Genomic DNA, 22,650 nt, shown 5'->3' with positions numbered 1-22,650 from the left:
GAGAGTTTGCATTGACTATAGGCGTCTTAACCAAGCCACTCGCAAGGATCATTACCCCTTGCCATTCATTGATCAGATGCTTGATCGCTTGTCAGGTAAATCCCATTATTGCTTTTTAGATGGTTATACAGGCTATTTTCAAATCCATATAGCTCCTGAAGATCAGGAAAATACTACTTTTACCTGTCCTTTTGGCACCTATGCTTATAAGAGAATGCCCTTTGGCTTGTGCAATGCACCAGCTACTTTCCAAAGGTGCATGATGAGTCTTTTCTCTGACCTTATTGAGGACTGTATGGAGGTTTTTATGGATGATTTTAGCACTTATGGTGATTCATTTAGCCTTTGTTTGGATAGTTTATCTAGAGTATTAGATAGATGTGTCCGTACAAACCTTGTATTGAATTTTAAAAAATGTCACTTTATGGTTAAACAAGGGATTGTACTAGGACATGTTGTGTCTAATACTGGCATTTCTGTGGATCCAGCAAAGGTGGATGTTATTTCTAGTTTGCCTTACCCCTCCTCTGTGAGGGAAGTCCGTTCGTTCCTTGGCCATGCAGGTTTTTACCGGAGATTCATTAAGGACTTTAGTAAGGTAGCACTTCCCTTATCCAGACTACTGCAGAAAGCTATTGAGTTCGAGTTCAGTGAGGATTGCAAACAAGCATTTGATAAGCTGAAGACTGCCCTGACTCAAGCTCCAATTGTGAGAGGACCTAACTGGAGCCAGCCATTTGAAATCATGTGTGATGCTTCCAACCATGCAGTAGGAGCAACGCTGGCTCAGCGTGAAGGTAAGGATCCTTTTGTAATTGCTTATGCGTCTAAGACTTTAGACACAGCTCAGTCTAATTACACTACTACTGAGAAAGAACTTCTTGCTATTGTTTTTGCTCTGGATAAATTCTGAACCTATTTACTTGGTACTAAAGTAGTAGCGTACTCAGACCATGCAGCTCTGAAGTATTTATTAGCTAAAAAGGAGTCCAAACCAAGGCTTATATATTGGATACTGCTACTACAAGAATTTGATTTAGAAATTAAGGATAGGAGTGGTAACCAAAATCTAGTGGCAGACCACTTGAGTCGCCTTGAGCACATTAAGGATACCGCCACTCCTATAAATGATAATTTCCCATTTGATGACTTACAAGCAGTATCTGAAGTAATCCCTTGGTATGCACCTTTAGCTAATTATCTAGTTAGCCGCACCTTTCCTCCAAACTTTACAAAGCATCAAAGAGACAAGCTGAAATGCGAGTCCAAATATTATATATGGGATGACCCATATTTATGGAGATGTGGCGTTGACCAGGTAATTAGGCGGTGTGTACCTCAATCAGAATTCCAGTCCATTTTAGAGGCATGTCACTCATCTGAGAGTGGAGGACATTTTGGCCCTCAAAGAACAGCTAGAAAAATTTTAGACTGTGGATTTTGGTGGCTTACCCTTTTTAAAGACGCTGCTGAATTTTGTAAATCTTGTTCCCCGTGCCAAAGGTTTGGTAATATATCCAAGAGGGATGAGATGCCTCAACAAACTATGCTTTTCTGTGAAATCTTTGATATTTGGGGCATTGACTTCATGGATCCATTTCCAAATTCTAATGGTTATTTTTATATATTGTTAGCTGTAGATTACGTTTCTAAATGGGTGGAAGCAATTTCTACCCACACTGATGATGTTAACACTGTTATTTCCTTTGTTAGAAACCACATTATTTGTCGCTTTGGATCACCACGAGCAATCGTGAGCGATCAAGGCTCCCATTTCTGTAACAGGAGACTAACAGGATTACTGAAGAAGCATGGGATAGTTCATAAAGTGGCAACAGCCTACCATCCCCAGACTAATGGGCAAGCTGAGGTGTCTAATAGAGAGATAAAGAGTATACTGCAGAAGATAGTCAAACCTAATAGGAGAGACTGGAGCACCAGGCTACAAGATGCACTCTGGGCATACAGAACTGCATACAAGACACCCATTGGGATAAGTCCCTTCCACTTAGTTTATGGAAAGGCCTGTCATCTCCCAGTAGAGGTAGAGCACAAAGCCTTTTGGGTAGTAAAAGAGTGCAATATGGAATTTGAGAAGGCCGGAACTGAGAGAAAGTTGCAACTGTAAGAATTAGAGAGCCTATGCCTAGAAGCTTATGAGAACTCAAGACTGTACAAGGAAAAGATGAAGACTGTGCATGATGAGCACATCAAGAGGAGAGAGTTCTAACCTGGGGACTTTGTCCTCCTTTACAACTCTAGACTGAGACTCATGCCAGGCAAGTTGAGATCAAGGTGGGAAGGTCCATATAGAGTAGAGAAGGCTGAGCCATACGGAGTTTTCCACCTAAGTCATCCTTCAAGCTCTAAATTCATCAAAGTCAATGGACATCGCCTAAAGCTATATCATGGTGCGAAGGCGACAAAAACCAGGGAGCTAGAAATCTTCCTCTTGGAGGATCCACCCACAGCAGAAGACTGAGCTAGTGGAGCGTCCAACTTAAGGACGTTAAAGCAAAGTGCTGGGTGGGAGACAACCCACCATGGTATGATCGTTCCTTTCTTTCTTCTTGGTTTTATTTTTCAATAACTCTTCTCATTATTAGCACATCTAGTTCGCATTTTCATTTGCACATTTGCATATAAAAAAAAAAGGGAAACACGCGACGCGACAGCGTCGCCGACGTGTCTGCGTCGTATGTGAGTAAGGAAGAAAAAGCAATCGAACAGAAAGTCACGCGAGAGTGTGGCTAGAGGCGTGCCTGTGGCACAAATCACCCTATGCGACCGCATCGCTGAGGCGTCTGCGTCATTTGGGAAACATGCCTTCCACGCATCCGCGTCACCCACGCGGACGCGTGACCTGAAAATCAACGTAAGAAAGGGTGCATGGCCGAAAGTTGTGCTAGAGTGGTGATGGATTGGTACTAGGCGCACAGGCCTTACCACGCGAACGCGTGCTCCACGCGTCCGCGTCATATTCCAACATTGGCCACCCACGCGACCGCGTCAACCACGCGATCGCGTCACCCAAAAATTTGGCAAAACAAGGTTTCGAACAGAGAGTTGTGCGAGCGTGAGGCTGCCCTCGCGTCAGTAGCACAAAACGAGTCACGCGTCCGCGTGACCGACGTGACCGCGTCGATTCATATGAGCACAATATGCGTGAACGCGTCTTTCACGCGTCTACATCGCTTGTGCAGCACAGCTTAACCTAATCTACCAAAATATCTTATCTTTCTCTTCCCCAAATCCTACTTTTTCTTTTCCCTCCTTATGTCTTCCTTCTTCCTTCTTCCTTATTTCTCACTCTCTACTTTTTCTCTCTCTCACCACCATTATCAAGGTTTTTTTTTCTTCTTCCCTCCTTACTTTTCTATTCTCCTTCTTTTTATGTTATCTTTTTCTTTTCTTTTTCCTTACATTATCCATGTTTTCTTTTTCTTTATTTTTCTTTTAATTGGTGTTGGAAATTTATTTGGGTCACTATTCTTTCCTATGATTTGCTTGTGAATTATTTAGGAACTGTTTGACAATTATAAATTACTTTTTAAAAGGGTTGCTTGCATGTTCAATTTATTATTTTCATTAGCTTATTTATCATGCATGCTATGTGTTTGTGAAAACGCCCGTATGGCATTGTGCACTATTTTTATATTTCTTTTATCATACTACTCTAAATGCTTGCTTTTCACAAAACCCTTTTTTATATTTTATTAATTTAATATAATTGTTGTTACAAAATGATTATTAGTTTGAAAGGCTTGGTAATCTAACATGGACGTTGAATGCTTGATCTATGCTACTCATGCCTTTGCCTGCATGCCAATAAACACCTTGCATTTAATTGTCATCATATGCACTTGCTATTTTCCGTTGATGATTTTTCACATGTAGTCATGACCATGTGTTACCTTCATTCATCTTTTAATGTGCATTAATTACCACCTTTCCCATTCTCTTCCTTGCTCTATCCCTTGACATTTTAACATACTTTCTCTTTTCTCTCTTTTAGGATGGCCACCAAGAAAGGCAAGGAGAAAGCTACTCCCAAACCACCAGCAAGAAAAGGAACAAAAAGAGCATTAGTGGTAGAGCCATCTTCAACTGCAGTAAAGCTCTCAACAAAAAGAATTAAGAGGATTATAAAGGTTGATGAAAAAGAGAAAGCTTTTTCAGCAAAAGACACTGCGCGATTTACCAATCGCTACTGTGAGCATATGTTCCCCATCCTGGCAGCAAGGAGTTACAACAACGAATACCTTCTTATCCTCCCGACCCATATTGCTGAATTTGTTGAGCCGCAAATTGCGCGAAGACAATGGGGTTTCCTACAGAGACAGCCACGGCAGGTTAATCTTTCTTGGGTAGTCGAGTTCTACTCTAATTTCCACCTGCCAACCCTGCAGTCTGTCTATGTCCGTCAGAAGCAAGTCTCCATTACAGAAGAGGCCATTCAACGAGCTTTAGATCTTCCCCCTACTCTAAAAAGACTGGACACATTTCAAGAAGCCGCACTCAAGCGCCAGATGTACCAATTTGAATGGGACGCTGTTCTCAGAGTTATCGCACTACCTGACAGCAGATGGATTTATGGATACCATCGTTCCCGTCCTAAGGGAATATCGGCTTCCGCACTAACCTTGGAGGCTCGCGTATGGGCACAGATTATGTCCCATTACGTCTTTCCAAGCACTCACGAGTCCTCCTTCACTGCAGACATGGGCGTTCTACTATGGTGCATCCTTACAGATCAGCCTCTGAACCTACCAAGGCACATCCGGAATGCTATGGGACACGTACAAATTGCGGTTAATTTACCTTTTCCCATTCTGGTCTCAGATCTTGTCTTAGCAGCCGGAGTCTCCTACAGAGCTGGGGACACCAAAGCCATGCTCCCACGGGATGATCAGTACGTCCCTAACGGGAAATATATCAGATGTCCAGTAGCCACTACAAGCCAGCCTACTGAACCGGCTGAAGACATTCCTCCTTCAACACCACAAGCACCTACAACCAATTAACTGCTCCATCAGATACTTGAAAGGTTGGATCGGCAGGAACACAAAGCAAAGCTAAGAGAGCGCCGAAACAAGCACCGATTCATATACCTCAAGGAGCTACTTAAGGGAAAATACAGAGACTCAGACACCCTGGACTCCACTTCCTTTACCAGCACAGGGAGCCATGATGGTCTCGACTGTGGAGATACTGCTACCAGCCCACCCTTGTTCCTGACAGATGGCACCGAGGACGGTAATTTCTCTTCCCTAACACCAATAAAATAGGATATTTAATCAGTTTTTCTTTTGTAGAATAGGATAAATTGCACAGTAATAGGTTAGTTGCATGCATGTTCTACTTGATTGAAAAAATAATAAGTTTCTTCTAAGACACTATTTTTAGAACAAAATTTCACTAATTTTAATCAAAACTTTTGTGTTAAATTTGCTTGAAGTTATATTTGGAACATGGTTTTTGAGCCTTTATACATGGTTACATTATTTAACCATAATTATTTTATTCTTGTGTGTTTACTTCTCTATGATTGTAATCTATATTTTGTTTCATCCTATATGTCCAATGTTTAATATATTTATGTGCTTGCATATGATTGAGGCCATTATTTGTTTAGCTCACTTACCCAAATTAAGCCTACCCCTTAAGTTACCTTTGTTAGCCACTTTGAGCCTTTAAATCCCATTTGTTCTGCATTCTACCACATCACTAGCCTTAAGCGGAAAAACAATTATATATCCCAATTGAATCTTTGGTTAGCTTAAGATAGAATTATGTGTTAATTAAGTATGGGAAAATTGTGGGAACAAAAGATAATAAGGGAATGTGTCATGATAATATAATGGGAATTTGGGTGCCTACTCATGTAAAACTATAAAATTTAAAAATCTATGTGCATTGATAAGCTGTGTTTATATATAAAAAAATCCAAAAATATTCAATAATTAAATAAGGGGACAAAATTACCCCAATGCTAAGTTAAATTTCAAGGATTAATGCATATATGATAAAATTGAAATAAAAGTTGATACATGAGTAAGGAATGTGAAAGGAAAATTTTGGGTAGCTAGGTGTGAAATTTAAGCTATAAAGAATATATATGTGTGTTAGGCGAAAGCTTGGGTTAATTAAAGATTCAATTTATGAGCTTACTTAGCCATATATATATACCTTCACCCTTACCTTGGCCCCATTACAACCTTGAAAAGACCTCATGATGTTTGCATTGGTATATTAAATGTTGTTGATTGGTTAGGAGAAGAACAAAAAAAATTAGAAATCATGATTAGAGAAGGATAGAGTGATTATCCTATACACTAGAGAGATTAGAGCATACATACATCATCAGTGAGGGTTCAATGCTTAAAATTCTATGTTCCCTGCTTTCATGAGCTGCCTTCTTGCATTTTTATCTGTTCTTAATGTATAAGAATTGAATTAGTGAAATTTGATTTGTGATTGTCTTGAAGAGCTTATTTACTTTTGACCAAGTGGACAAGAATCATATAGTTGCATTCACATATATAGGTTGCATTGCATTGCATGAGTTTTACATGTTCCTACTCATTTATTTTATCTCCTTCAACTAAGCATGAGGACATGCTAATGACTAAGTGTGGGGAGGTTGATAAACCATTATTTTATGGTTTATATTGTGCTTAATTGTGTGGTTTTATCAAACCTTTACCCACTTATTCATATGATTAGCATGCATTTATAATTCCTTCCCGAAATTACTTCATGGTTAAATAGCTGCTTCCTAGAGACTTTTAATTTTATATTTTAATTCTCCTTTATTCCATTCGATGCCGTGATCCGTGTGTCAAGTGTTTCAGGTTTTATAGGGCATGAATGACTTGGAGATTGGAAAGGAAGCTTGCAAAAATATAAGAAACACAAGAAATTGAGGAGATGACCAGCGAGAAGTGACGCGGACGCATGGCTCACGCGACCGCGCGACATAGAGGAAATTGCAGTGACGCGGACGCATGGCTCACGCGACCACACGGATTGGAAACTGCACAAGTGATGCGAATGCGTGGACGACGTGCACACGTGGCAAGGCAAAACGCTGGATGACGCGAACGCGTGAATGACGCAATCGCGTGACATGCGCGATCTGCAGAATCTGCAGAATTCGCTGGGGGCAATTTTGGGCCCTGTTTTGACCCAGTTTTCAGCCCAGAAAAGCAGATTAGAGCCAGGGAACATGCAGCGACAGAATACAACATTCATTCCGCATAATTTTAGTTTTAGATCTGATTTTACTCCTCCTCTAGGTTTTCTCTCTACACATTCATAGTTCTTAGGATTTTGATTTTTATTACTTTTTGGACTGGAATATTGAGAAGAGTTATTACTTCCGTCAAGACTTCGTCATTCTAGTTTGTTTCCTTACTTGTCACTTACTCTTCCATATCCTTCATTTACTCAGATTTATTATTGGATTATTTTTAGAATTTATTAATACAAGAACTATTTTTATTTTTAATTAATCCTTTTGATTATTATTTATCATGTCTTTCAATATTTCTCTTTCTTACTTCGTGGATTTTACAATCATAATGAGCGAGTAGTTCCATAACTTGATTGGGAGTTGATTGAAAGGAAGACCTTGAGTTGGATGCTCAAGAGTAAAATTATAGTTGGGTTTCGCATTGGGTCGCCCTCTAATCACTAACACTAGTCCTTCCCAAGGGAGAGGATTAGAACTGGTGAATAGAAACTGACTTCCAACTTGCTTAACTTTCCTTTATCTGGTAAAGGATAACTGAGCAGGCAACCTTTAATTATCACTTTTATCTTGGGAGAACTCCATCAAGGATAGGGCTTCCAACTAATCTACTCCCGGTCAAGGTTTTTATTTAAATTACATAAATTTTCTGATTTAATTTCCTGTTTAACAACTCAACCATTTTTAGAAAACATCTGATTAATAAAATAGCACATCTTTCTGCAACTCGTTGGGAGACGACCTGGGATTCATACTCCCAGTATTTTAATTTTAATTTTGTGACAACCCTTCTAATTTGATAAGTGAATTTTTGGTTGGTTAAGAACTGTACTTGCAACGTATATCTTATAACAATTTCGTAACTCGCCAATTTCCGCCACGTCAGCTATGCGCAATCTAGACGCTTCTATGTGGATGACAGCAATGCAAGAAGAAATTGAGGCATTAAATAGAAACCATACCTAGAAACTTGTTGAACTTCCAGCAGGTCGGAAAGCCATTGGTAACAAATGGATTTACAAGATCAAACGAGATAGTAATGATCAGGTGGAACGATATCGTGCAATATTGGTTGTCAAGGGATATGCTCAGAGAGAAGGTATTGACTTCAATGAAATATTTTCTCCAGTGGTGAGACTAACTACTATTAGAGTAGTTTTGGCTATGTGTGCTGCATTTGATTTACATTTAGAGCAATTAGATGTAAAGACTGCTTTTCTTCATGGAGAACTTGAAGAAGAGATATATATGCTCCAACCAGAAGGTTTTGAAGAACAAGGAAAAGAAAACTTCGTTTACAGGTTAACTAAATCTCTGTACAGTCTAAAGTAGGTGCCAAGGTGTTGGTACAAGAGATTTGATTCTTTCATTATTAGCCTTGGATACAACAGACTTAGCTCAGATCATTGTACCTATTACAAGAGGTCTGGTAATAATGATTTCATCATTCTGCTGTTGTATGTGGATGACATGTTGGTGGTAGGTCCCAACAAAGATCAAATCCAAGAATTGAAGGCACAGTTAGCTTGGGAGTTTGATATGAAAGACTTGGGACCAGCAAACAAGATTTTAGGGATGCAAATTCACTAAGACAAAAAAGATAGGAAGATTTGGCTATCGCAAAAGAATTAGTTGAAGAAGATCTTGTAACGCTTCAACATGCAAGAATGTAAGCCAATTTCAACCCCACTTGGTATGAATTTTAAATTATCCTCAAGTATGTGCCCTAGTAGTGAAGCAGAGAGGATGGGAATATCTCGAGTGCCGTATGCATCAGCAGTGGAAAGCCTTATGTATGCCATGATCTGTACAAGGCCAGATATTGCTCAAGCAGTTGCAGTGGCAAGTCGATTTATGGCAGATCCGGGTAAAGAGCATTGGAATGTTGTTAAGAGGATCTTGAGATACATCAAAGGGACCTCGAATGTTGCATTATGTTTTGGAGGATCGGAATTCATTGTCAATGGATATGTTGACTTAGACTTTTGCAGGTGATCTTGATAAACGAAAATCTACTACAGGCTATGTGTTTACACTTGCAAGAGGAGCTGTGAGCTGGCTATCTAAATTACAGACTGTTGTAGCTTTATCTACTACAGAAGCTGAATATATGGCAGCTACACAAGTATGCAAGAAAGTTATTTGGATCCAAAGGTTGATAGAAGAACTCGGGCACAAACAGCAGAAGATTTCTGTGTATTGTGACAGTCAGAGTGCCTTGCACATTGCAAGGAATCCTGCCTTTCATTCAAGAATAAAACACATTGGAGTACAATATCACTTTGTTTGGGAAGTAGTAGAAGAAGGAAGTGTTGATATGCAGAAGATTCACACTAAAGATAACCTAGCAGATGCCATGACAAAACCAATCAACACAGAAAAGTTTGAATGGTGTAGATCTTCATACGGCCTATGGAATACATGAGCAACATAAATTTTGAAAATTTATCAAAATTAGCTTTAAGTGGGAGATTGTGAAAATTAGTAAAGCTAATTTTAGAAAATAAATAAATAAATAATAACTAAATAAAATGAAAGGTAATAAACAATCTTAGTTTATAACCTTAGGATTTTAATGGTTGAAAAAGAGAAGAATTATATACCTCTAAATGATGGATGGTTCATATTGAAGAGACTAACCTATAAATTGAGTTTTTCTTTAATTTATTTCAATCAAGTCATCCAGATAGAATAACATAATATTTCTTTGAGTAGTTTTCTCCTATATATAATAGAGAGAAGTGTGTTCTCCTTTTGTCAAGAGAGAATGTTATTGTAGTCTCCTTATGATAGAGAGAAGTTGTAATTCTCAAAGAAAGTTATTCAATTGTTTTCATATTTTATACAAATTTCTAATTTTTTATCTCTATATTTTGCTGTGTCATTTGTCTGGTACCTAACAAATACTATATCAATTAAATTATTATTTAATCTGTGAAATGAAGTGTAGAACTTATTATTGCTTTGATGACATTACTTCTAATTTAAATTTGAATTTTTTAGAGCATAAAATCATCAAAGCATAAGTTTTTTTCTTAATTTTACAAATTAAATGATTATTTAATTGATATAATATTTTAATTATTTTTTAAATTACATATTGTATAAATATAGTTGGTCATTATATAATATATATTATATAACTATCTGTTATTTTTTACTCTGAAAAATTTAAGTTTTAACTCTTATGTCATCTTGGAGGGCTATACTTTATATTAATATTGTAACATCAAAAGTCCCGGTAATAATTTTTTAGACGCTAATTGATGAGCGGATAATTTATACGCTTTTTGGCATTGGTTTTACATAGTTTTCAGTATGATTTAGTTAGTTTTTAGTATATTTTTATTAGTTTTTAAATAAAAATCACATTTCTGGACTTTACTATGAGTTTGTGTGTTTTTCTGTGATTTCAGGTAATTTCTGGCTGAAATTGAGGGACTTGAGCAAAAATCACATTCAGAGGTTGAAGAAGGACTGTAGATGATGTTGGATTCTGACCTCCCTGCACTCAAAGTGGATTTTCTAGAGCTACTCAACTCCAAATGACGCGCTCTCAATTGCGTTGGAAAGTAGACATCCAGGGATTTCCAGCAATATATAATAGTCCATACTTTGCCCGAGTTTAGATGACGCAAACTGGCGTTCAACGCCAGTTCCATGTTGCATTCTGGAGTTAAACGCCAGAAACAGGTTGCAAAGTGGAGTTAAACGCCAGAAACAGGTTACAAACTGGCGTTCAACTCCAAGAGAAGCCTCTACACGTGTAAAGCTCAATGCTCAGCCTAAACACACACCAAGTGGGCCCCGAAAGTGGATTTCTGCATCATTTACTCAATTCTGTAAACCCTAGTAACTAGTCTGATATAAATCGGACCTTTTACTATTGTATTAGACATCTTTGATCAGTTTTATGCTATCTTAGAACTTTATGAGGGCTGGCCATTCGGCCATGCCTGGACCTTGTTCTTATGTATTTTCAACGGTAGAGTTTCTACACACCATAGATTAAGGTGTGGAGCTCTGCTGTTCCTAATGAATCAATGCAAAGTACTATTATTTTTCTATTCAATTCACGCTTATTCCTATTCTAAGATATTCATTCGCACCCAAGAACATGATGAATGTGATGATTATGTGACGCTCATCACCATTCTCACCTATGAACGCGTGCCTGACAACCACTTCCATTCTACATGAAGATGAGATAGAATGAGTATCTCTTAGATATCTAATACAGGGGATCGAGTCCGAGATATTAGAGTCTTCGTGGTATAAGTTAGAACCCATGGACGACCATTCCGGAGATCTGGAAAGTCTAAACCTTGTCTGTGGTATTCCAAGTAGGATCTGGGAAGGGATGGCTGTGACGAGCTTCAAACTCGCGAGTGCTGGGCGTAGTGACAGACGCAAAAGAATAGTAAATCCTATTCCAGTATGATCGAGAACCGACAGATGATTAGCCATGCAGTGACAGCGCATTGGACCATTTTCATAGAGAGGACGAGATGTAGCCATTGACAACGGTGATGCCCAACATACAGCTTGCCATGGAAGGGAGTAGGAATGATTGGATGAAGACAACAGGAAAGCAGAGGTTCAGGAGGAACGAAAGCATCTCTATACGCTTATCTGAAATTCTCACCAATGAATTACATAAGTATCTCTATCTTAGTTTATATTTTATTTATATTTTTATTATCAATTCACCATAACCATTTGAATCCGCCTGACTGAGATTTACAAGGTGACCATAGCTTGCTTCAGGCCGACAATCTCCGTGGGATCGACCCTTACTCACGTAAGGTTTATTACTTGGACGACCCAGTGCACTTGCTGGTTAGTTGTGCGAAGTTGTGACAAAGTGTGATTCACGTTTGAGAGCACCAAGCCTTTGGCGCCATTGTTGATGATCGCAATTTCGCATACCAAGTTTTTGGCGCCGTTGCCAGGGATTGTTCGAGTTTAGACAACTGACGGTTCATCTTGTTGCTCAGATTAGGTAATTTTATTTTAATTTTAAGCTTTTTATTTCTTATTTTCAAAAAATACAAAAAAGAATTTCTTTTTCATTTTTCCCAAAATAATTTTTGAAAAATACCAAAAAAAATTTAATAAAATCATAAAAACCAAAAATATTGTGTTTCTTGTTTGAGTCTTATGTCAAATTTTAAGTTTGGTGTCAATTGCATCTTTTTAATTTTTCTTAAAATTTTCGAAAACTCATGCATTTGTTCTTCATGATCTTCAAGTTGTTCTTGATGAATTTCTTTGTTTGATCTTTAAATTTTTCTTGTTTTGTGTCTTTTCTTGTTTTTCATATGCATTTTCAATTTGTTAGTATCTAAATATTAAAAATTTTTAAGTTTGGTGTCTTGCATATTTTCTTTGTTTGAAAATTTTTCAAAAATACATACTTGATATTCATCATGATCTTCAAAGTGTTCTTGGTGTTCATCTTGACATTCAAAGTGTTCTTGCATGCATTAATTGTTTTGATCCAAAATTTTCATGCATTGAGTCTTTTTTATATTTTTCTCTCTCATCATTAAAAATTCAAAAATCAAAAAAATATCTTTCCCTTTTTCTTCTCATAAAAATTCGAAAATTTGAGTTGACTTTTTCAAAACTTTTTAAAATTTAGTTGTTTCTTATGAGTCAAATCAAATTTTCAATTTAAAAATCCTATCTTTTTCAAAATCTTTTTCAAAAATCAAATCTTTTTCATTTTTTTATAATTTTCAAAAATTCCAAATTGATTTTCAAAATTCTTTTTCTTATTTTGTTTCATAATTTCAAAATATTTACTAACAATTAATGTGATTGATTCAAAAATTTTAAAGTTTGTTACTTGCCTATTAAGAAAGGTCCAATCTTTAAATTTTAAATCATATCTTTTTTTTGTTTCTTGTTAGTCAAGTAATCAACTTTAATTTTCAAAATCAAATCTTTTTAAATTTCTTTTTCAAAATCTTTTTCAAAATAAGTTTCAATCACATCTTTTTCAAATCAATTTCAAAATCTTTTCTAACTTCTTTTCTAACTTCTTATCTTTTCAAAATTTGATTCTCAAATCTTTTTCAGTTAACCACTTAACTTTTTGTTTAATTCTTATCTTTTTCAAAACTACCTAGCTAACTCTCTCTCTCTAATTTTCGAAAATCACCTTCCTCTTTTTCAAAATTTCTTTTTAATTAATTAATTGTTTTAAATTTAATTTAATTTCATTTTTCTTTTTAATTTTCGAATTATAACTTTGATTTTAAATTAAAAACAAAAATATTTTTATTTTATTTTATTTAATTTTTAAATTCTCTCATCTCTCATCCCCTTCTAATTATTTATTTATCAACTAACACTTCTCTTCCACCCAAGAATTCGAACCCACTCCTCTCCCTTGTGTTTGGATTTTTACCTTTTTTTTTTCTATTCTTCTCTTCTACTCACATAAAGAAACCTCTCCACTGTGACAAAGAGGATCCCTATTATTTTCTGTTCCCTTCTTTTTCATATGAGCAGGAGCAAGGACAAGAACATTCTTGATGAAGCTGATCCGGAACCTGAAAGGACTTTGAAGAGGAAGCTAAGAGAAGCTAAAACACAACACTCTGAAGAGAACTTTACTGAAATTTTCGAACAAGAAGGAGACATGGCCGAAAACAATAACAATGCAAGGAAGATGCTTGGTGACTTTACTGCACCAAATTCTAATTTACATGGAAGAAGCATCTCAATCCCTGCCATTGGAGCAAATAATTTTGAGCTAAAACCTCAACTAGTTTCTCTGATCCAACAGAACTGCAAGTTTCATGGACTTCCTTCAGAAGATCCTTTCCAGTTCTTAACTAAATTCTTGCAGATCTGTGAAACTGTTAAGACCAATGGGGTTGATTCCGAGGTCTACAGGCCTATGCTTTTCCCATTTGCTGTAAGAGACAGAGCTAGAATATGGTTGGATTCTCAACCTAAAGATAGCCTGAACTCTTGGGATAAGCTGGTCACGACTTTCTTAGCCAAGTTCTTTCCTCCTCAAAAGCTTAGTAAGCTTAGAGTGGATGTTCATACCTTCAGGCAGAAAGACGGTGAATCCCTCTATGAAGCTTGGGAGAGATATAAGCAACTGACTAAAAAGTGTCCTTCTGACATGCTTTCAAAATGGACCATCCTGGATATATTCTATGATGGTCTGTCTGAATTATCAAAGATGTCATTGGACCATTCTGCAGGTGAATCTATTCACCTAAAGAAAATGTCTGCAGAAGCTCAGGAACTCATTGACATGGTTGCAAATAACCAGTTCATGTACACTTCTGAAAGGAATTCTGTGAGTAATGGGATGCCTCAGAGGAAGGGAGTTTTTGAAATTGATACTCTGAATGCCATATTGGCTCAGAATAAAATATTGACTCAGCAAGTCAATATGATCTCTCAGAGTCTGAATGGATTGAAGGAATCATCCAACAGTACTATAAAGGTATCTTCTGTAGAAGAAGCTTATGATCCTGAGAACCTTGCAATAGCAGAGGTCAATTACATGGGTGAACCCTATGGAAACACCTATAATCCCTCATGGAGAAATCATCCAAATTTCTCATGGAAGGATCAACAAAAGCCTCAACAAGGCTTTAATAATGGTGGAAGAAACAGGTTTAGCAATAGCAAACCTTTTCCATCATCCACTCAGCAACAGACAGAGAATTCTGAGCAGAATGCATCTAGCTTAGCAAATATAGTCTCTGATCTATCTAAGGCCACTCTAAGTTTCATGAATGAAACAAGGTCCTCCATTAGAAATTTGGAGGCATAAACGGGCCAGCTGAGTAAAAAGGTCACTGAAACTCCTCCTAGTACTCTCCCAAGCAATACAGAAGAAAATCCAAAGAGAGAGTGCAAGGCCATTGATTTGACCATCATGGCCGAACCTACAAGGGAGGAGGAGGACGTGAATCCTAGTGAGGAAGACCTCCTGGGACGCTCAGTGACCAATAAGGAGTTCCCCTTTGAGGAACCAAAGGAATCTGAGACTCATCTAGAGACCATAGAGATTCCATTGAACCTCCTTCTGCCATTCATGAGCTCTGATGAGTATTCATCCTCTGAAGAGGATGAAGACATTACTGAAGAGCAAGTCGCTAAGTACCTTGGTGCAATCATGAAGCTGAATGCCAAATTATTTGGTAATGAGACTTGGGAAGATGAACCTCCCTTGCTCACCAATGAACTGAATGCATTGGATAGGCAGAAATTACCTCAAAAGAAACAGGATCCTGGTAAATTCCTAATTCCCTGTAAAATAGGCACCATGACCTTTGAGAAGGCTCTGTGTGACCTAGGGTCAGGAATAAACTTAATGCCACTCTCTGTAATGGAGAAACTTGGGATCTTTGAGGTGCAAGCTGCCAGAATCTCATTAGAGATGGCAGACAACTCAAGAAAACAGGCTTAGGGACAAGTAGAGGACGTGTTAGTAAAGGTTGAAGGCCTTTACATCCCTGCTGATTTCATAATCCTAGACACTGGGAAGGATGAAGATGAATCCATCATCCTTGGAAGACCCTTCATAGCCACAGCAAAAGCTGTGATTGATGTGGACAGAGGAGAGTTGATCCTTCAACTGAATGAGGACAACCTTGTGTTTAAAACTCAAGGATCTCCTTTTGTAACCATGGAGAGGAAGTATGAAAAGCTTCTCTCACTACAGAGTCAACCAAAGCCCCCACAGTCAAACTCTAAGTTTGGTGTTGGGAGGCCACAACCAAACTCTAAGTTTGGTGTTGAACCCCCACATTCAAACTCTAAGTTTGGTGTTGGGAGGTTCCAACCTTGCTCTGATTATCTGTGAGGTTCCATGAGAGCCCACTGTCAAGCTATTGACATTAAAGAAGCGCTTGTTGGGAGGTAACCCAATGTTATTTAATTTTATTTTTATTTCTATTTCGTGTTTTATTAGGTTGATGATCATGTGGAGTCACAAAAACTACTAAAAAATCAAAAATAGAATGAAAAACAGCATCAAAAAGAGCACACCCTGGAGGAGGAGCATTCTGGCATTTAAACGCCAGAAACAAGCACCAAGCTGGCGTTTAACGCCAGAAACAAGCATCAGCCTAGCGTTAAACGCCAGAAACAGGCTACATTTGGGCGTTTAACGCCAAAAATAGGCAGCAGTCTGGCGTTAAACGCCAGTATTGTATACAAAGGGCGTTTTGCACGCCTAATTGGAGCAGGGATGCTAAGTCCTTGACCCCTCTAGATCTGTGGACCCCACAGGATCCCTATCTACCCCCTCTTTCTTCTTTTGCTCGAGGACGAGCAAACCTTTTAAGTTTGGTGTGGTAAGAGCATTGCTTTTTATTTTTCCATAACCATCAATGGCACCTAAGGCCAGAGAAGCCTCAAGAAAGAGGAAAGGGAAGACAAAAGCCTCTACCTCCGAGTCATGGGAGATGGAGAGATTCATCTCAAGGGTCCATAGCTCAGTAGTAAAGCATTTGACTGCACAACAAGAGCTATGAGGGAGGAGCAACAAAGACAAGGAAGAGACATAGAGGAGCTCAAGAGTACCATTGGTTCTTCAAGAAGAGGAAGACGCCACCCTCACTAAGGTGGACCCATTCCTTAATCTCCTTGTTCTTATTTTCCTGTTTTTCGTTTACTATGCTTCATGTTTAATTATGTTTGTGTCCTTACTATATGATCATTAGTGTCTGAGTGTCTATGTCTTAAAGCTATGAATATCCTATGAATCCATCACCTCTCTTAAATGAAAACTGTTTTAATTACAAAAGAACAAGAAGTACATGGATTCGAATTCATCCTTGAAACTAGTTTAATTATTTTGATGTGGTGACAATACTTTTTGTTTTCTGAATGAATGCTTGAACAGTGCATATGTCTTTTGAATTTGATGTTTATGAATGTTAAATATGTTGGCTCTTGAAAGAATGATGAAAAGGAGAAATGTTATTTGATGATCTGAAAAATCATAAAAATGATTCTTGAAGCAAGAAAAAGCAGTGAATACAAAGCTTGCAGAAAAAAATGCGAAAAAAATGGAAAAAAACAGAAAGAAAAAGAAAAAGCAAGCAGAAAAAGCCAATAGCCCATAAAACCAAAAGTCAAGGGTAATAAAAAGGATCCAAGGCTTTGAGCATCAGTGGATAGGAGGGCCTGAAGGAATAAAATCCTGGCCTAAGCGGCTAAACCAAGCTGTCCCTAACCATGTGCTTGTGGCGTGAAGGTGTCAAGTGAAAACTTGAGACTGAGCGGTTAAAGTCAAGGTCCAAAGCAAAAACAGAGTGTGCTTAAGAACCCTGGACACCTCTAATTGGGGACTTTAGCAAAGCTGAGTCACAATCTGAAAAGGTTCACCTAGTTATGTGTCTGTGGTATTTATGTATCCGGTGGTAATACTGGAAAACAAAGTGCTTAGGGCCACGGCCAAGACTCATAAAGTAGCTGTGTTCAAGAATCAACATACTGAACTAAGATAATCAATAATACTATCTGAATTCTAAGTTCCTATAGATGCCAATCATTCTGAACTTCAAGGGATAAAGTGAGATGCCAAAACTATTCAAGAGGCAAAAAGCTACTAGTCCAGCTCATCTGATTGGAGCTAAGTTTCATTGATATTTTGGAATTTATAGTATATTCTCTTCTTTTTATCCTATTTAATTTTCAGTTGCTTGGTGACAAGCAACAATTTAAGTTTGGTCTTGTGATGAGCGGATAATTTATACGCTTTTTGGCATTATTTTTACATAGTTTTCAGTATGATTTAGTTAGTTTTTAGTATATTTTTATTAGTTTTTAAATAAAAATCACATTTCTGGACGTTACTATGAGTTTGTGTGTTTTTCTGTGATTTCAGGTAATTTCTGGCTAAAACTGAGGGACTTGAGCAAAAATCAGATTCAGATGTTGATGAAGGACTACAGATGCTGTTGGATTCTGACCTCCCTGCACTCAAAGTGGATTTTCTGGAGCTATAAAACTCCAAATGGCGCGCTCTCAATTGTGTTGGAAAGTAGACATCCAGGGCTTTCCAGAAATATATAATAGTCCTTACTTTGCCTGAGTTTAGATGACGCAAACTGGCGTTCAACGCCAGTTCCATGTTACATTCTGGAGTTAAACGCCAGAAACAGGTTGCAAAGTGGAGTTAAATGCCAGAAACAAGTTACAAACTGGCGTTCAACTCCAAGAGAAGCCTCTACACGTGTAAAGCTCAATGCTCAGCCCAAGCACACACCAAGTGAGCCCCGAAAGTGGATTTCTGCATCATTTACTCAATTCTGTAAACCCTAGTAACTAGTCTGATATAAATAGGACCTTTTACTATTGTATTAGACATCTTTGATCAGTTTTATGCTATCTTAGACCTTTATGAGGGCTGGCCATTCGGCCATGCCTGGACCTTGTTCTTATGTATTTTCAACGGTAGAGTTTCTACACACCATAGATTAAAGTGTGGAGCTCTGCTGTTCCTCATGAATTAATGCAAAGTACTATTGTTTTTCTATTCAATTCACGCTTATTCCTATTCTAAGATATTCATTCGCACCCAAGAACATGATGAATGTGATGATTATGTGACGCTCATCACCATTCTCACCTATGAACGCGTGCCTGACAACCACTTCCGTTCTACATGAAGATGAGATAGAATGAGTATCTCTTAGATATCTAATACAGGGGATCGAGTCCGAGATATTAGAGTCTTCGTGGTATAAGTTAGAACCCATGGACGGCCATTCCTGAGATCCAGAAAGTCTAAACCTTGTCTGTGGTATTCCGAGTAGGATCTGGGAAGGGATGGCTGTGACGAGCTTCAAACTCGCGAGTGCTGGGCGTAGTGACAGACGCAAAAGAATAGTAAATCCTATTCCAGTATGATCGAGAACCGACAGATGATTAGCCATGTAGTGACAGCACATTGGACCATTTTCACAGAGAGGACGGGATGTAGCCATTGACATCGGTGATGCCCAACATACAGCTTGCCATGGAAGGGAGTAGGAATGATTGGATGAAGACAGCAGGAAAGCAGAGGTTCAGGAGGAACGAAAGCATCTCTATACGCTTATCTGAAATTCTCACCAATGAATTACATAAGTATCTCTATCTTAATTTATATTTTATTTATATTTTTATTATCAATTCACCATAACCATTTGAATCTGCCTGATTGAGATTTACAAGGTGACCATAGCTTGCTTCAGGCCGACAATCTCCGTGGGATCGACCCTTACTCACGTAAAGTTTATTAGTTGGACGACCCAGTGCACTTGTTGGTTAGTTGTGCGAAGTTGTGACAAAGTGTGATTCACGTTTGAGAGCACCAAGCCTTTGCCGCCATTGTTGATGATCGCAATTTCGCATTCCACTAATGAATCAAATGATGATTTTTAATGACTTTTTAGAAATTATTTAATGTTCAGTTTTACATTCATAAGTTTATAAAAATGTAGATTTTTGAAATTTGAACTAAAACACAAAAATTAAATTTCTATTCATATTCGTTTTGTTTTTTTTTTTTATATTTTATTAGAATCCAAATCAAAATATTTTTTTATTAACATTTTTTACTCTTAAGTTAATATATTTTAAAGTTAATAACAATTAATTTAAAAGTAAAAAATATCAATAATCTGTATCAATACTAAATCGAATTAATTAAATTTGATTTACATATATATACTGTAGAAGTAGCTAGTAAATCAAATCAACTAGATTCGATTTACTATTGTTGTAGCATATATACTAAATGGAATTAAGTTAATTCAATTTATATTAAAACATGCAATAAGCTAATTCACTTTAGGACATTGGTATCATTTTAATTCTTAAATGATTTGATTTGGGAATTACCATAAAATATTACAAAAGTATTACTTTGAGGTTGTGAAGTTTTTAATTTCAAAACACTTACTTTAAGGGGCGTGTAGTTCCTGAAACATTTTTAAATTTCTGACATTGTTATATCATAAAATTATTCTAATATAATATTTTTTATATAAAATAATTTCTGAAAATATAAAAATATTTTTCTAATCACACATCATGTTATTGTAATCGTATTCCACCAGGATTTATATGTATTAAACCAAACTAATTTTTACCCCATAGAATCAATGTGTGGTGGGAAATTTGTACCGAAAAGGAGGTGGGGGACGGTCCCAAGACATTAATTGAGATAATTGCAACGTGAGAGGGGATTGAAGTGTTTTGGGGGAGACAAGGGTGGGGGTGTCTTGTCATGTCAGCTTCGTTTTTTGATCTCCTTTCACACTCTCAAAATACTGCTCATCATGTCCGTCTTCCTCAATGCTATATTGCTGACGATTTCATTTACCCTTTTATACCCTTCCTTCACTTTGCGGATCTTCCTATTGAGATTTTACAGCGTCTCTTGTGGTGGTCATCTTTGGATAAAGGAAATCATTCATGTATTTTTTTTTTCTATCTTTATTCTTTTCTTTATTGGGATTAAAATCACAAATTTTATATACAACTTAATTAAATACTGATTTTAAATTTATTTTTTTATTATTTTAAGAATTTTTACCTTGTAATTTTAACAGAAATATTGTGTGATTAAGTGTTTTTAATAAAATTTATGTGTCTATTTTCTTCTATTTCTTTCTCTTAAGAGTTCTTTTCTCTTTATTCTCCTTTTTTTTATATTTTTTTCATTTTTTTATTATTTTCTTTCTTTTTTTGTTTTTTTTTCAGTTTTTTTATTTTTAAAAAAAATGAGAAACAGAAGAAACAAATAATTAAGAATTTAAGATACAACACAAATAAATTTTTAACAACAAACAATGAAATTTTTATGACAACCACAATTTTTTTTAAAAAAAAAAAAACAAAAGAAAGAAATATAGAAATTTTTTAAGTTAAATATCAAAATTTTGTGACAATAAATACGTAAATTTTATTTAAAGTAAACAAACTTTTGAAGAGAAATATAGAAAACAATCACATAAATATATTGACAATAAACATAGAAATTTATGATGATATACACAATTTTTTTTTTAAAAAACACAAAAGTTATGGCAAATACGATAGAAATGTTTTTAAAGTAAACACATTATTCTTGTGAAGGTTGGCCGGTGTATAGTTCGTCCGCTAGTGAATGTCTGTAAATTTTTCATCGAAATGAGTTATACGTTGTCAATAAAAGAACAAGGGGTGGGTATGATAAACCCATATTTCATGAGTTTTTTTGTGCTTAATTAGAGTGATTTATTCAACTCTTCACCTACTTATTCACATTAATTGCATAGTTTTACTTTCCCTTCCTCATTATGTCATATAATGAAAAACATGTTTTCTAAACTTTAAAAATTAATTATTTTAATTACCTTTATTTCCATTCGATGCCGTGATTAATGTGTTGAGTAGTTTCAGATTTTCTAAAGGCAGAATGACTTAAAGGATGAAAAAGGAAACATACTAGAATGGAAGGAAGAAGCAAAACGGAGCTTTAAGGAAACTGGTATCCACGCGATCGCGTGCCAAGCACAAATCAGCAGCGACGCGGCCGCATGACTGATGCGACCGCGTGGCAAGGAAAAGCTCCAAATGACGCGACCGCGTGACCCACGCGGACGCGTGACAGAGGCCACGCACCAGAAATTACAGAATACGCCCCCAGCGAATTCTGAAGCCCTTTTTGGCCCAGATCCAAGTACAGACAGCATAGACCAGAGGTTATAAAGTGTGGGAATGCTTCCATTCAAAGAGAGCTCTCATATTTTCACCTTTCAATGATTTAGATTTAGTTGAGAGGGAGATCTTCGCTCTCTCTCTTTTAGGATTTAGGATTTCTTCTTGTTTTAAGAGTAACTCTGGATTCAGGTTTAATGTTCTTTTAGTTTTACTTTTATTTATTTATTCCAACATTTGAATTGATTATTATAATTTACGAATTATTCCATGTTACAGATTTCTAATTGAATTAATTATAATTTGAGGTATTTTCAGTTTATGATTATTCTCTTTGATTTAAGTTGCCATTGCTTCCCATCTAAGGACACTTTTATTATTTCAGCAATTTACTTTTTCCCTTTTTGGTTTTGGTTAAGAATTCAGTAACTCAATAGTTATTAAACTCAACATAATTGATAATCGTTACCTTGCTAATTGAGTTGAACTTAAATAATCCCAACCTTTTCTTAGGAAATAATTAGGACTCAAAGGTCAATTTAATTAGTCCCTTGACTTTCCTTTGCTCTGGTAAAGGTTGACCAAGTGGAATTAAGATACAACTTTTATTATTGTAGAGAAGGATAACTAAGTTGGACTTCTAATTTTCCTTATCTTGCCAAAAGTTGTTTTACAGTTATTATTTATTTTTACTTGCCATCTAATTCACTCGTCATTTAAAT

General features: G+C 36.6%; 1 non-coding gene across 1 annotated transcript; it reads right to left on the bottom strand.

Annotated features, from left to right (window-relative positions):
• Positions 1-14,294: 14,294 nt before the first annotated feature.
• On the bottom strand, positions 14,295-14,402 carry LOC112731555 (small nucleolar RNA R71). The gene has a single exon (XR_003167328.1). It is a non-coding gene; the product is annotated as a small nucleolar RNA R71 (small nucleolar RNA).
• Between the last annotated feature and the right edge of the window lie 8,248 nt (positions 14,403-22,650).

This window comes from Arachis hypogaea, chromosome 12, assembly GCF_003086295.3.
Source record: "Arachis hypogaea cultivar Tifrunner chromosome 12, arahy.Tifrunner.gnm2.J5K5, whole genome shotgun sequence".
NCBI classification, from domain to species: domain Eukaryota; kingdom Viridiplantae; phylum Streptophyta; class Magnoliopsida; order Fabales; family Fabaceae; genus Arachis; species Arachis hypogaea.
The sequence above is the reverse complement of the archived record's forward strand: the minus strand, read 5'-3'. Positions and strand labels throughout refer to the sequence as shown.